The sequence below is a fragment of the Macaca nemestrina genome, chromosome 1 (assembly GCF_043159975.1).
Source record: "Macaca nemestrina isolate mMacNem1 chromosome 1, mMacNem.hap1, whole genome shotgun sequence".
Classification (NCBI taxonomy): Eukaryota; Metazoa; Chordata; class Mammalia; order Primates; family Cercopithecidae; genus Macaca; species Macaca nemestrina.
Window position 1 is genome coordinate 119,341,345 of NC_092125.1, and position 15,246 is coordinate 119,356,590.

At 37.6% G+C, this 15,246-nt stretch overlaps 1 protein-coding gene across 7 annotated transcripts in view; it reads left to right on the forward strand.

Moving 5' to 3' along the window:
* The window catches only part of LOC105479318 (putative homeodomain transcription factor 1), a 73,067-nt gene that overhangs the window by 3,758 nt on the left and 54,063 nt on the right, over positions 1-15,246 (forward strand). Inside the window, exon 4 of one of the 7 annotated variants that reach the window (XM_071091180.1) lies at positions 6,262-6,345. The exons of the other annotated variants lie outside the window; for them this stretch is intronic. The gene's annotated coding sequence lies outside the window, so the exon portion shown is untranslated. The remainder of the gene's footprint in view (positions 1-6,261; positions 6,346-15,246) is intronic. 7 annotated transcript variants of the gene reach the window in all.

Here is a 15,246-nt window from a genome sequence, read left to right on the forward strand (position 1 = left end):
CACCTGCCTTGGCCTCCCAAAGTGCTGGGATTACAGGCGTGAGCCACTGCGCCCGGCCTGATTTCCTTCACTCTTATTTCCATGCTATTTAAAACATACCTTCCTTTTAGTGCACCATATGAAAGTTATTTGTTAACCTGTGTGTGTTCATAGGCCTTAAGGGTAGGAAGTGTGTTTGTTTCCTACTCTGAGAACATCTTGATTCATACTGAGAACTCTGTTGCTATAGTTAATTGAACCCTATCCATCATGCATGTTTTTACTCATTGTTCTCTCATAGGGTAAACTGCCTAATCATGCCTTAATGTATGCTTCTGAATTTAGCAGCAGTGGAAAGAATGAAATGTAAAATAACTATAAACATTTACTGAGCTTTCAGTGTGATAGTAGAAAGCTGGAAAAAAAATTACTCAACTAATGTGCCACACTTATACTAGGTGCTGAGAATACAGTGAAAAAGATAAATGTGATGCCTTCGTGGGTTTCACTGTCTAACAGTGATGGGAGAAAAGCCAAGATATCTTTTTAATATGCTTAAGTCTTAAAAAATGACCGAAGTATAGCATACAAAAAAATTAATGCTAAATTTAAAAATACATTAACACAAATACAATTTTTTGAAAACAAAAAAAGAACAAATAAGCAAAAAAAAATTAAAATAAAAATATTAACATCATATCACAGTACTGTTATATAATTAAAAATTATATATGTAAAAGTATAATTCAGAATTATAAAAGACATAAATTTTAAAAATCTTAACTTGGATCATGAAAAATGGTACGAACTTTTCCATAAGTGTTTATTGAACTACAATGTTTAAGGCATTTTGTTGGGTGCTGAGCACAAGAGGAAAAGTACTAACAAACAGAAGTATAAGACTTGTTTAAAGTAACAGCAAATAAGTAGCCCAATGTGATTGGAGAATAAGGTACACAGATGGAGTGATAGGCCATAAATCTATTTGGAGATTACTTGACTGCTTTACTAAGAACTTTAGATACTATTCTGTAGAAAATTGAAAGGTTTTAATGGTTTTTGAGTAGAGGAGTCACATCATATCTGTGTTTTTGAAAGACAGAAATAAAAATATAGACATAAAATTATGAAATTATGGAATATTTCCAGAGTCGTACTTATTATTCTTAATGTCTATATTAACAAAAAATGTCTAGTTTGACTAGGAAGGAAGATTTATAATGAATAATATTAATATTGAATAATCTAGAGAAAGAAAATAGTAATCAACCAAAGTAAAACAGGAAAAGAAATACCAAAAATAAAACGAAAGCATCCATTACATATTTATTTAACAAATATTTGTTGACTGCTTACCTACCATGTGTCAGACACTAGCTATGCCTACATAATGGTGAGTAAAAACATTCAATCTTTTTTTTTTTTTTTCTGAGACAGGGTCTGGCCCTGTTGCCCAGGTTGGAGTGCAGTGGCATGAACACAGCTCCACTGCAGCCTCAACCTCCTGGGCTCAAGTGATTCTCCTACCTTAGCCTCCTGAGTAACTGGGACCACAGGCATGCACCAACAGGCTTGGATAATTTTTAAATTTTTTGTAGAGACAAGGTCTTGCCATGTTGTCCGGGCTGGTCTCGAATTCCTGAGCTCAAGCAACGCTTCCACCTTGGCCTCCCAAAGTGCTGGGATTATAGGTGTGAGACACTCTGCCCAACCATTTTTATTTTCATGGAATTTATGACAAAGTGGGTGAGAATAATAAAAAGAATCCTTCTAATAAGTGCAAATTACTTTGAGGCAAATACTGAGAAGAGGGCTATTTATAAGCTACTACACTTATAATAAGGGAAATAAATGAGCCTAGTTGCTGGGCATGGTGGCTTATACCTATAATCCTAGCACTTTGGGAGGCCAAAGTGGGAGGATCGTTTGAGGCCAGGAGTTTGACACTAGCCTGGGCAACACAGGGAGACTCTCTCTCTACAGAAAATAAAAATTAACTGGCCATGATGGCATCTGCTTGTGGTCCCAGCTACTCAGGAGGCTGAGGTGAGAGGATTGCTTAAGCCTGGAGGTCAAGATGACAGAGACCCTGCCTCTAAAAAAAAAAAGGCTGGGCATGGTGGCTCATGCCTGTAATCCTAGCAGGGAGGCCGAGGCAGGCAGATTGCATGAGCTCAGGAGTTCAAGACTAGCCTGGGCAACATGGTGAAACCCCTTATCTGCTAAAAATACAAAAATTAGCTGGGTGTGGTGGCATGCGCCTGTAGTCCTACCTACTCAGGCGGCTGAGGCAGGAGAGTCGCTTGAGCATGGGAGGCAGAGGTTGCAGTGAGCTGAGATCATGCATTGCACTCCAGCCTGGGCAATAAGAGCAAGACTCCATCTCAGAGAAAAAAAAAAAAAAAAAAAACAAAAACCTATTTAAGAAGGTCTCAGATAAGCTTTTGCTAAGGAATTGATTCTTAAAATGAGATCTGAAGCATGAGTAGCAGTTAATTATGTCAAGAACAAATATACTAATTCTACACAAACTTTTTCAGAAAATAGAGAAGGAAATATACTTCTCAGCTTATTCTATGAGACTAGTATTACCCTGAAACCTAAGCCAAAGGCATCATAAGAACATTCATTATGAATGTATGTGTGAAAATCTTTAATAAGATATTAACAAAACCAACAACACATAAAATGGCTTATCTACTGTGACCACGTGGGAGTTACCCCGGGAACGCATTAATTTGAAAACAAAGTAATGTAATATACCATATTAATAGGATAAAGGACAATCACATATGATCTTCTCAGTAAATACAGAAAGAGCATTTAACAAAATTCAGTGCCGGCCGGGTGCGATGGCTCACGCCTATAATCCCAACACTTTGGGAGGCCGAGGCGGGTGGATCACGAGGTCAGGAGGTCGAGACCATCCTGGCTAACATGGTGAAACCCCGTCTCTACTAAAAATACAAAAAATTAGCCGGGTGTGGTGGCAGGTGCCTTTAGTCCCAGCTACTCGGGAGGATGAGGCAAGAGAATGGCGTGAACCCGGGAGGCGGAGCTTGCAGTGAGCCGAGATGGTGCCACTGCACTCCAGCCTGGGTGACAGAGCGAGACTCCATCTCAAAAAAAAAAAAAAAAAAAAAAAAAAAATTCAATGCCCATTAACGATAAACTAGGAATAGAAGGGAACTTCTTCAACTTATTAAAGATTGTCTAGGAAAAGCTTGCTACAAACTTCACACTTAATGGTTAAAGACTGAATGTTTTCCCCTAAAATCAGGAAAAAAGCAAAGATATCTGCTCTTACCATTTTTATTTAACATTGTCCTGGGAGTCCTAACCAATGTAATAAGCAAAGGAAAAGAGATGAAAGGCATTGAGATGAAAAGGAATATGAAAACTGCCTTTACTCATGACAACATAATCCCATGTTTAGAAAATCCTAATAATTCATATAAAAAACTACAGTAACGAATGTGGCAAGGTCTTCAAATACAAGATCAATATACAAAAATCAGTTGTATTTCTATATACCAACAATGGGTAATTCAAAAATAAAATTAAGAAAACAATTTTATTCATAATAGGAACAAATAATACAATTCTTAGGAATGTTTGACATAGAAAGTGTAAGAGCCATACATGGAAAACTATAAAACATTGCTAAGAGAAATTAAAGAAGGCCTAAATAAATGGAATAACTTTTCATTTTCATGATCTGGAAGATTCAATATTGTTAAAATGTTAGTTTTCTCCAAATGTATCTATATATTCAATGTAATCCACTCAAAATTCCAGCAGACTTTTGTTTTTGGTAGAGATTGATGAGCTAATTCTCAAATATATGTATGTAATACGAAGGATGTAGAATATTCAAAACAAATTTAAAAAGAATAGTGTTGGAAGATTTACATTACTACATTTCTAATACATCTGTTAGAACAAAACTAAAAAGACTAACGATACCAAGTGTTGGCAAGGTGATGGAGGAACTACAACTCTTCTACACTGCTGGTGGGCATGGAAAATGGAAAACAGTTTGGTGGTTTCTTAAAATGTTAAGTATATACTTCTCACATGACCCAGCATTTCCACTTCTAGGGTATCTACCTATATTTAGGGTATCTACTATATCTAATATTTTCTATCCAAGAGAAGTGAAAACATAAATACATGCAAATATTCATAGCAGCAGTAGCAGCAGTGTTCTTAATAGCCAGAAGTAGGAAAAATCCATGTGTCCATCAACTGGTGAATCAACTGGTATAAGCAAATGTGTTATAGTCATATAATGAAATACAATTCAGCAATAAAAACTGTTAATACATACTGCATCATGGATGAATATAAGAAATGTTATGCTAAGCACAACATATTGTGTGATTGTTTATATGAAATTTCTAGGAAACTATAGAAATAGAAAACAGATCAAAGATTGCCTATAGATTGAGGGGAACAGGGCTTTCCTGCAAACCGGCAGAAAGGAACTTTTTGGGGTAATGGAAATGTTCTAAAACTTGAGTGTGATAATGATTGAACAACTCTACAAATGTACTAAAAATTAAATTTACTAAATCTGTAAAAATGAGTTAGTTTAATAGTATGTAAATTATACCTCAATAAAGCTACTTTAAAAATTATACCAATAGAAAAAAGTAGGAAAAATAATAATGTAGTATACCAAAAACGTAAATGTATACATATTCACAATTAAAATTGTTTTCTAAATTTAAAAAAAAATTTATATTTTGTAGAGACAGGGTCTCACCACGTTGCCTAGGCTGGTCTTCAACTCCTGGGCTTAAGCAGTTCTGCCTCCCTGGCCTCCCAAAGTGCTGGGATTACAGATGTAAGCCACCACACCCAGCCCTAAATTTTTTGAATGAGAGTGTATATTAAATCTAATGTCTAACATTATTTTCAGTGATGGAGTGTAACTTAGTCCTCCAAGTTCTTATTTTAAGACTAAAATAAGAATCTCCCCTTTTACTACTCTTTTTTTTTTTTTTTTTTTTTTTTGAGACAGAGTCTTGCTCTGTCACCAAGGCTGGAGCGCAGTGGCGCAATCTCGGCTCATAGCAACCTCCCCCTCCTGGGTTCAAGCAATTCTCCTGCCTCAGGCTCCCAAGTGGCTGGGATTACAGGCTTGCACCACCACGCCCAGTTAATTTTTGTATTTTTGGTAGAGGTGGAGTTTCACCATGTTGGCCAGGATGGCTCGATCTCTTGACTTTGTGATCTGCCCACCTTGGCCTCCCAAAGTGCTGGGATTACAGGCATAAGCCACCACGCCTGGTCCCTTTTACTATTCTTTAGCATGCTGTTTGAGATACATGTGCTGAGATGAGCAAAACATTCTAATTAACATTATTAATATTATCTTTTTTGTATGTTTTCTTTTTAAAAATTAATATTAGAGTGAACAAAAATCACTGTTTGAAGATAGCATGGTTTTGTATTTAGAGAATAAAAAAGGCTAATCAGAAACACAGAGACTACTTCAGCTGTATTTGTAATGTTTTACTTAAGCACGATGGTGGCCCATATGATAGATGACACTGACACTCCTTATTAAAGATGACAGTTTGAGGCCAGGCATGGTGGCTCAGGCCTATAATCTCAGCACTCTGGGAAGCTGAGGTTTTTGCTTGAGGCCAGGAGTTTGGGACCAGCCTGGGCAACATAGCTCTACAAAAAGATAAAAAAAATTAGCTGGGTGTGATGACATGCGCCTGTAGTCCCAGATACTGGGGAAGCTGGGTGGCGGGGATCGCCTGAGCCTAGGAGTTTGAGGCTGTGGTATGCTGTGATTGTGCCACTGCACTCTAGACTGGGTGACAGAGCAAGACCCTGTCCTGAAACAAAAACAAAAACAAAAACAAAAACACCCAAAAAACGATAGTTCAAATACATGCTCTAATCTCTCCTGAAACCTCTTTAAAAGTACAATAAATAAGAAAAAAACATGGCAGCCTGCAAGGACTAAAAGAATGGAAGAAGAGACTACAGTAAACGAGAGCTATCAATACAATTTTGAAGGCTGGAAAATGAAGGAAGTAAAAATCTAAGTCTCTGCAATAGGGAAAGCCAATAGGAAACAAGTAAAACCCATGTGATTAACTTCTGCAAGACTCAGGAATTAGATGTATCAGGTATATCTGTAGGAGTGAGGAAGAACTAAAGACAGGATTATTTGAGCATGTGTATAAGGGATAATAGACCTAGCCCCAGATCTTCCTTATTCCATGTAGCCACATAGTTACCCTTATCTTCCTCTGACAGAAGACTGGATTGAAGCTTGCTCTCTGGAGAGGCTGAGCCAGAGAAGTTCTGGATTCTGGAAGACCAAAAACAAATCAGAGTCTGGTGAGATGCTGCACTAACAATGGGGATTAAGTGAAAGTCTGGTGGTCAGATTTATAATCTGCAAACAGAAGACTGGAATTTCTTTTTGTCAAAACTGAGTAACCAAAGAGAACCTAAGGATACTGAAAAGTGAATGACTGGCCACGCCTCTGTAGTGAGGCCCACTATTCAAAATGCTTCACCCATTGCACAGTGAGCTTGCATTCAGTGTGTTAGTGCCTCTTAACTATAAATGGATAATTAAAGATCATCAAATATTTGAGACCTAAAGAAAAAGAAGAAAAAAGAAAAGAAGCAATGCAGGAATCGTAAGAACAGTGTTTTTAAAGATACAGTTACTACCTTTAAAAAACTGGATACTATAAAAAGACTGAGAGATCTTCAGCAGATCTATTGTATAACATTGGTGACTATAGTTAGTAACAGTATATTGTATTCTTGAAAAATGCTAAGAAAGTGGATATTAAAAGTTCTTACCACACAAATAATAACCATGTGAGGTAATGCATATATTAATTTGCTGGATTTAGTCATTTTACAGTGTATATCTACTTCAGAATATGTTGTACACACTGAATACATAGAATATTATCTGTCAATTTAAAAATTAAAAAAGAATGCTTAAAAGATAGACTATAGATGAGAAAGTAAGAAGACTTGAAAATAAAAATAATCAGAATAAATTCAGTGGTGTCTGGGTACAGTGGCTCACACCTGTAATCCCAGCACTTTGGGAGGCCGAAGTGGATCGCTTGAGCCCAGGAGTTCAAGGTTAGTCTGGGCAACATGGTGAAACCCTGTCTCTACAAAAAATACAAAACAATTAGCTGGACTTCGTGTTGCGCGCCTGTAGTCCCAGCTACTTAGGAGGTCAAGGTGGGAGATCATCTGAGCCTGGGAAGTCAAAGCTGCAGTGAGCCGTGATTGCACCACTGCACTCCAGCCTGGGCGACATAGTGGGACCCTGTCTCAAAAATAAACACATAAATAAATAGAAATTAAAATAAATTCAGGGGAAAGGTTAGAAGATAAATTTGAAACCATTTTCCAGAAAAATAGTATAAAAAAGAATGACAAAAAAGAAAATAACAAAGTGAGTGCAGTTCGTACAGGAAATGTAATATCCAACTAATAGATGTTCCAGAAAAAGGAAATACATGGAGAGGAAGAATAAATAATTCAAAAAAAAAATTGCCCCAGAAATTCAGTACTGTATATGTATTTCCAGATTAAAAGGATCTTTTGGTTGGGCATGGTGGCTCATGCCTGTAATTCTAGCACTTTGGGAGGCTAAGCCAAGAGGATCCCTTGAACCCAGGAGTTTGAGACCAGCCTGGGCAACAAAGTGAGATCCCATCTCTACAATAAAATTTAAAAATCATCTGGGTGTAGTGGTGTGTGCCTGTAGTCGCAGCTACTCAAAAGGCTGAGGTGAAAGGATCCTTTGAGCCTGGGAGTTTAAAGGTGCAGATAGCCATGAATGCAACACTGCACTTTGATCTCGGTGAGAAGTGAGACTCTGTCTCAAAAGAAAAAAGAAAATAAAACGATCTTTTGAGTCATCAGCATTGTTTGGTGATGTAATGATCATTAATAGCGTGGAGTATGTGTCTTGCATTATTTTAAGCAACACACACAATTGATCCTCATGATAATCTTATGAGGTATGTGCTATTATCTTTCCCTTTTTATAGGTGAAGGAATTGAGGCATAGAAAGGCTAAATGGAAAGTTATTTCCTCATCTTCAACAGTAAGAAATGAATGGATAACATCTGAAATTGATTAAAGCACTGTAAACTTTTTTTTTTTTTTTTTTACAAATAAAAAAGAAATAGCTAGGATATATGAATCAAGGGTAAGGAAGGGTGAGACTGGAATGTTATTTTTTATTAGCCTTGTAATATGAGAATTATTTTAGTACAAATAAAGATTTAATTTTAAAACATTTTTCCTCCAAAACCAAATAATATATTAAATGATGTTACCTGAGTAATAGGCTATACATACATTTCCATATAAGATAGGTATATTTAGAGGTATATGAGTATTTAGGTATATTGGCTATACCAATATGCTTTATTTATACCGGTGCCAAAACGAACAAATCTCATCAGCATTTAGGCAAGAGCTTTAGAGTCAGATGGACTTAACTGTATATTATAGTAATTTTCCTAATTATTCACTACCTGTAATTATTCTTTCCTGTAAGAAGATTATATGGCTGCACTTACTGTCATGTGACTTGCAGTGCCTTCCTATAAGAGGAGAATTCTTCCTGGCCCCACAGACTTCCACCTTAGTCATGGAATTTGCTTGGCCAGTGGAGTGTGAGCTGAATGTGACCTTCCTCCCATGACTCAATACTTTTTTTTGTTTTCTTACCTTTCCTATTCAGTGACTTGCTAAAATGCTAAAGTCAGGGTTTAGAGTTCTTCACCTTGACACTAATCTCACATTTTCAGTTACCAATACTTCTGGATTATACCTGCTAAATATCTTTTGAATATGAGTACAGTTCCCAGTTCACACTTCTAATTACTGGTCTGACCTATTGTCTACTCATCTGGTTGGCAAACTATTGCTTATGTGCAAATCTAGCTGAAACCCAGCCAGGTTTAGTGCTTTACATATTTATATTCAATGTCTGTGTCTGCTGTAGGGCTACAGTGGCTAAGTTGAGTGGTTGTGACAGAGATGGTATAGTCCAGCAGTCCCCAGTCTTTTTGGCACCAGAGACCAGTTTCATGGAAGATAGTTTTTCTGTGGACTGGGGGGATGGTTTTGCAGTGATTTAAGCACATTACATTTATTGTGCACTTTATTTCTATTATTACCTTGTAATATATAATGAAATAATTACACAGCTCACTATAATGTAGAATCAGTGGTAGCCTTGAGCTTGTTTTTCTGCAACTAGACAGTCCCATCTGAGGATGATGGGAGACAGTGACAGATCATCAGGCATTAGATTATCATAAGGAGCACGCAACCTAGATCCCTTGAATGTGCAGTTCACAATGGGGTTTGCACTCCTGTGAGAATCTAATGCCACCTCTGATCTGACAGGAGGTAGGGCTCAGGTGGTAATTCGAGCAGTAGGGAGCGGCTATAAATACAGATGAAGCTTCCCTTGTTCTCTCACCTGCCGCTCACCTCCTGCTGTGCAGCCCAGTTCCTAACAGGCCACCGACCACTATTCCATGCCCTGGGTATTGGGGACCCCTGGTATGGTCCATAAAGCCTGAAATGCCATCTGGCCCTTTATAGAAAAATTTTATCCACTCCTGATTAGATTACTAGAGTAGGTTTTTTAACTTTCTAACTGCTTTCTTTTGCTTCCTATCTCTCCTTACCCTCCATCTGTTCTTTATAACGAAGCCAGGTTGTTGTTTTTTGGTTTCTGTTTTAATACAAATTTGATTATTTTTCTCATATTTAAAACTGTTTCCTGACTTCCTAGTACCCTTACAATAAAATCATACTCCTAGCATGATTATAGTTTTCACATTATGACTTCTCATCTCACAAGTTTACCTCTTACCCATGTCTTGACCTCTTTTCACTTCCACTGTGTGCTTTAGGCCTTCTCAAACTTACTTTAGTTTTTACCATGCTATCTCTTATTCCTGGGTCCTCTCATATGCTTTTCTTTCTTTCTTGCCCTCCCATCCCCTCCCCTCCCCTTCCCTCCTCTCCCCTCCTATCCCCTCCCCTCCCCTTCCCTCCTCTCCCCTCCTATCCCCTTCCCTTCCCTTCCTTTCCCTTCTTTGGAGACAGAGTCTTGCTCTGTCATGCAGGCTGGAGTGCAGTGACACAATCTCATCTCACTGCAGCCTCTGCCTCCCTGGTTCAAGAAATTCTCTTACCTCAGCCTCCCGAGTGACTGGGACTACAGGCTCATGCCACCACTCCCAGCTCATTTTTGGCATTTTAGTAGACACGGGTTTCACCATGTTGCCCAGGCTGGTCTCCCTGAGCTCAGGGAATCTGCCTGCCTCAGCCTCCCAAAGTGCTGGTATTACAGGCATGTTTCTTGATTCCTCATTTTGCTATATCCCATGCGCAACTTTACAAGTTCTTATACATCCTTCAGGTATCAGGTTAGATACTATTTTTCTTTGTGGAAATCTTTCTTGGACTTCTTAAATGTGAATAAGGTGTCCTTTATGGATGTTCCTGTAGTGCTACACTTGCTTGTAATTGTTGTTTTGTTGTTTATCATATGCCCCAAATCAGGGGTAACTTCCCTCTCTGCACCAGACTGTATAAATAGTTCAATTCTTTTGATGGTAATAAAATAGAAAATTTCAGCACACTAGGAAATAGAGATTTGTCACAGGGTTTCACTTGTTTTTTATTCCTTGTTTAATACAAAGTCCAGTTATATTGCATCAATACCTCCAGTGTTTTTGTTCCTCTTCCAAAAAGTGGGAACTTCATTTGTCAAGTGGTTCTGAGCTTGTGATGATGTTGCACAGTTATGTTGGGGGCAAACAATAGAGAGGGCTGTGTACAGCCTACACCTGGGGATGTGCAGAGAATTCCCCTACCACTACTCTGGCAACTAGTGATTATCCTGATTCTCTCCTACAACCTTTTCCTGGACTGCTGAGGTAGAGGTTGTGGCCAATAGGAAAATCCACTCCTAATGCCCATTGAACCTCTCAAAGTTAAGCAGTCTTGTTTGATTTAACAAAACCTCTCTCTACATTGATTAGGGATGCATTTTGTGTCATATAGCAAAAGGCAGGATAGTGTAGTGGTTAGAGCACAGACTTTGGAATGAGAATGACAGGATTGGAATCTCTGCCTTGGTTGCCTCATCTGTAAAGTGAGGATAATAAAGGTACCAATATCATAGGACATTTGTGAGGACTAAATGAGTCAAGTTAAGTACAGTCATGTGCCACATAATGATGTTTCAGTCATCGATGCTCCTCATATGGTCCCATAAGATTATAATGGAGCTGAAAAATTCCTATTGCCTAGTGATTTTGTAGCCATCCTAAAGTCATAGCATGACACATTACTCATGTGTTTAGAGTGATGCTGGAGTAAACAAACCAAATGCACTGTCAGTCATAAAAAGTATAGCATACAGTTACGTACAGTACCTAACACTTGATAATGATAATAAATGTCTATTACTGGTTTATATATTTACTATACTATGCTTTTCATTGTTATTTTAGAGTGGACTCCTTCTATTTATTTAAAAAAATCAGTTAACTGTAAAACAGTCTCGGGCAGGTCCTTCAGGAGGTATTCCAGAAGAAGGCATTGTGATCATAGGAGATGACAGCTCCCTGTGTGTTATTGCCCCTGAAGACCTTACAGTAGGACAAGATGTGGGAGACAGTGATATTGATGATCCTGACCCTATGTAGGCCTTGGCTGTGTGTGTTGGTATCTTAGTTTTTAATTAAAAAGTAAAAAAAAGAAGAAAGAAAAAAGCTTATAAAGATAAAAAGAAAATGTGTGTTTTTAAACTGTTATTACAAAAGAGTCAAAAAGTTTAAAAAACCTATAAAGCTTATAAAGTAAAAGCATTACAGTAAGCTAAGGTTAAGTTATTATAGAACAGACTGGTTGAGGTGGCTCATGCCTATAATTCTAGCACTTTGGGAGGCCACGGCAGGAGGATCACTTGAGACCAGGAGTTTGAGACCAGCGTGGGTGACAAAGCAAGACCCCTTCTCTACAAAAAAAAAAAAAAAAAAACTTGGGAGGCTGAGGTGGGAGGATTGCTTGAGCCCAGGAGAATGAGATTGTAGTGAGCTGTGATCGTGCCATTGCACTATATCATGGGCAACAGAGCAAGACTCTGTCTCAGAGAAAAAAAAAAGTTATTGTTGTAGAAAGGAAGATTTAAAAAAATGTGATGTGTATCTTATGTTTACGGTGTTTATGAAGTCTACAATAGTGTACTACAGCGGCGTCCTAAGCTTTTACTTTCATTGACCACTCACTCACTGACTTACTCAGAGCAACTCCCAGTCCTGAGAGCACTATTCATAAGTGCCCTATACAGGTGTACCATTTTTTATTTTTTATTTTTCTTTTTTGAGACAGAGTTTTACTCTTGTCGCCCAGGCTAAAGTGCAATGGTGCGATCTTGGCTCACTGCAACCTCAGCCTCCTGGGTTCAAGCGATCCTGCCTCAGCCTTCTGAGTGGCTGGGATTACAGGTGCCCACCACCACACCCGGCTAATTTTGTATTTTTAGTAGAGATGGGGTTTCACCATGTTGGCCAGGGTGGTCTTGAACTCCTGACCTCAGGTGATCCTCCTGCCTTGACCTCCCAAAGTGCTGGGATTACAGGGGTGAGCCACCACGCCCAGCCCCATTTTTTATCTTTTATACCATATTTTTACTATACCTTTTCTAGGTTTAGACACAAATACCACTGTGTTTAAAATTGCCTAAATATTCTGTATAGTAATATGCTGGACAGATTTGTAGCCTTGGAGCAATAGGCTGCCATATAGCCTAGGTGTGTAATAAGCTATGTTCAGGCAACAGTGAAATCACTTAAAGATGAATTTCTTAGAATGTATCCCTGACATTAAGTGATGCATGACTATATGTGAAAGTGCTTAGGATAGTGCCTGGCATGTACTTCCTCTTATACATACCTGCATGGTGGAAGATAAAGCAGAAGAATTCTAAAACGAAAGTATGGAATGTGGTTTTTACTCTCCCTCAGTACAAAATATACAGCAGTATATGGTGACTTTTCTAATCTTCCTTGAGATCAGTGGTCATAAATTTATTAAAGATTTCTGTCTCTTTAGGAATTAAAAAAATGGAGAGATTCAGAGGGCATTTTCCTGAGAAACCCTTGTACATTTGGTCTTATCGTTTGTCTTCCCTTCTATACTGTACATTCGTTGAAGATAGAGCCATGTTTTGACTTATTGTTTTATACCTAGCTCAAGCAGAGTATCTGACATATAAAAGATACTTGTGGAATATTTTTTGACTGAGTGAATGAATAAATGTGTTTCTATTGCTAAGGGAGATTTGGATAATTGTACCTCTAGTTAATGCTAATTCTAACGCTGTAACATTATTGGAGAAAAGTCTAGAAAGCAAAGAAAGTAGAAAGATTATTTTGACTCTAAAGTGATGGGGAATAGCACTGGTACAAATGTCCGGAAAGCTTAGCACTGGGACAAATGTCCAAAAAGCTATAAAGTAATATTTTTACTTTAAATTTTTAATTTCTGATTTTGAATATAGCATACAAGATAATTGTTATTCTCGTGAAAATGCATATTTCAAAAATTAGTGTACATGTTTCTTCAAAGGGTTTTTTCCTTGAGTTGCCTCATTTTCAAATTTTGATTCCTTCTTTAATTTTATTACACTTGAGGTTTTAGAATATTTTTCTGTAAAATCTACAGCTTATGGTGAGTTGAATAGAAATATATAGGATTCACAAGAGAAATTGACTGCATCTGTTTAAACAAAGCTAAAGATCAATACTGGTTCAATGACCATGATAGGTAAATAGCAAATTATTGTAAACTTTAATTTTGGCATTAATTTTAATGATTGAATATCTAATTTTTAGATGTAATTAAGAATTAGCATGTACAAATTATTTTATTATTATTTTCTAAATTAAGGGACAGGGTCTTGCTCTGTCGCCCAGGTTAGAGTGCAGTGGTGTGATCTCAGCTCACTGCAACCTCCACGTTCCCAGTTCAAGTGATTCTCCTGCCTCAGCCTCCTGAGTAGCTGGGATTACAGGCACCCACCACCATGCCCAGCCACTTTTTGTATTTTTAGTAGAGACAGAGTTTCACCATGTTGGCCAGGCTGGTCTTAAACTCTTGACCTCAGGTATCCTCCTGCCTTGGCCCCTCCCAAAGTGTTGGGATTACAGGGGTGAGCCACCGTGCCTGGCCACTATTTCTCACCATATACAAAAACCAAGCCAAAATAGATTAATGATTTAAATGTAAGACCTGAAACTGCTAGAAGAAAACATAGGGGAAATGCTTCAGAACATTGGTCTGGGTAAAGATTTTATAGAGAAGACCTCAGAAGCACAGGTAACAAGCAAAAATAGACAAATAGGATTGTATCAAACTAGAAAGCTTCCGCACAGCAAAGGAAACAATCAAGATTGAAGAGACAGCCTACAGAATGAGAGAAAACATTTGCAAACTTTTCATCTGAAAAAGGATTAATATATATAAGGAACTCAAATAACTCAATAGCAAAAATCCAAATACTTCAATTTTAAAATGGACGATTGAGCTGAATAGACATCTCTCAAAAGAAGACAATACAGACGGCCAACAGGTATATGAAAAAATGCTTGATATCACCAGTCATTAGGGAAATGCAAATCAAACCACAATGAGATACCACGTCAACCTAGTTTAGAATGGCTGTTATCAAAAAGACAAAAAAAAAATGCTGGCAAGGATGCAGAGAAAGAGGAATTCTTATACACTGGTGGTGTGAATGTAAATTAGTACAGCCACTATGAAAAACAGTATTGCAGTTCCTCAAAAAACTAGAAATAGAACTACCATGTGATCCAGCAGTCTCAGTATATATCCAAAGGAAAGATAATCTATATGTCAAAGGAATATCTGTATTCCTATGTTTATTGCAGCATTATTCACAATAGTCATGACATGGAATTCATACGTGTCCATCAACAGATGAATGGATAAAGAAAATATGGTATATATACACAATGGAATATTATTTAGCTGTAAGAAAGAATGAAGTTGTGTCATTCATGGCAACATGAATGGAAATGGAGAACATTATGCAGAGTGAAATAAGCCAGGCCCAGAACGATAAATACTTCGTGTTCTCACACATACATGGAAGCTAAAAAGTTGATCTCATAGAAGTAGAGAGTAGAATAGTAGTT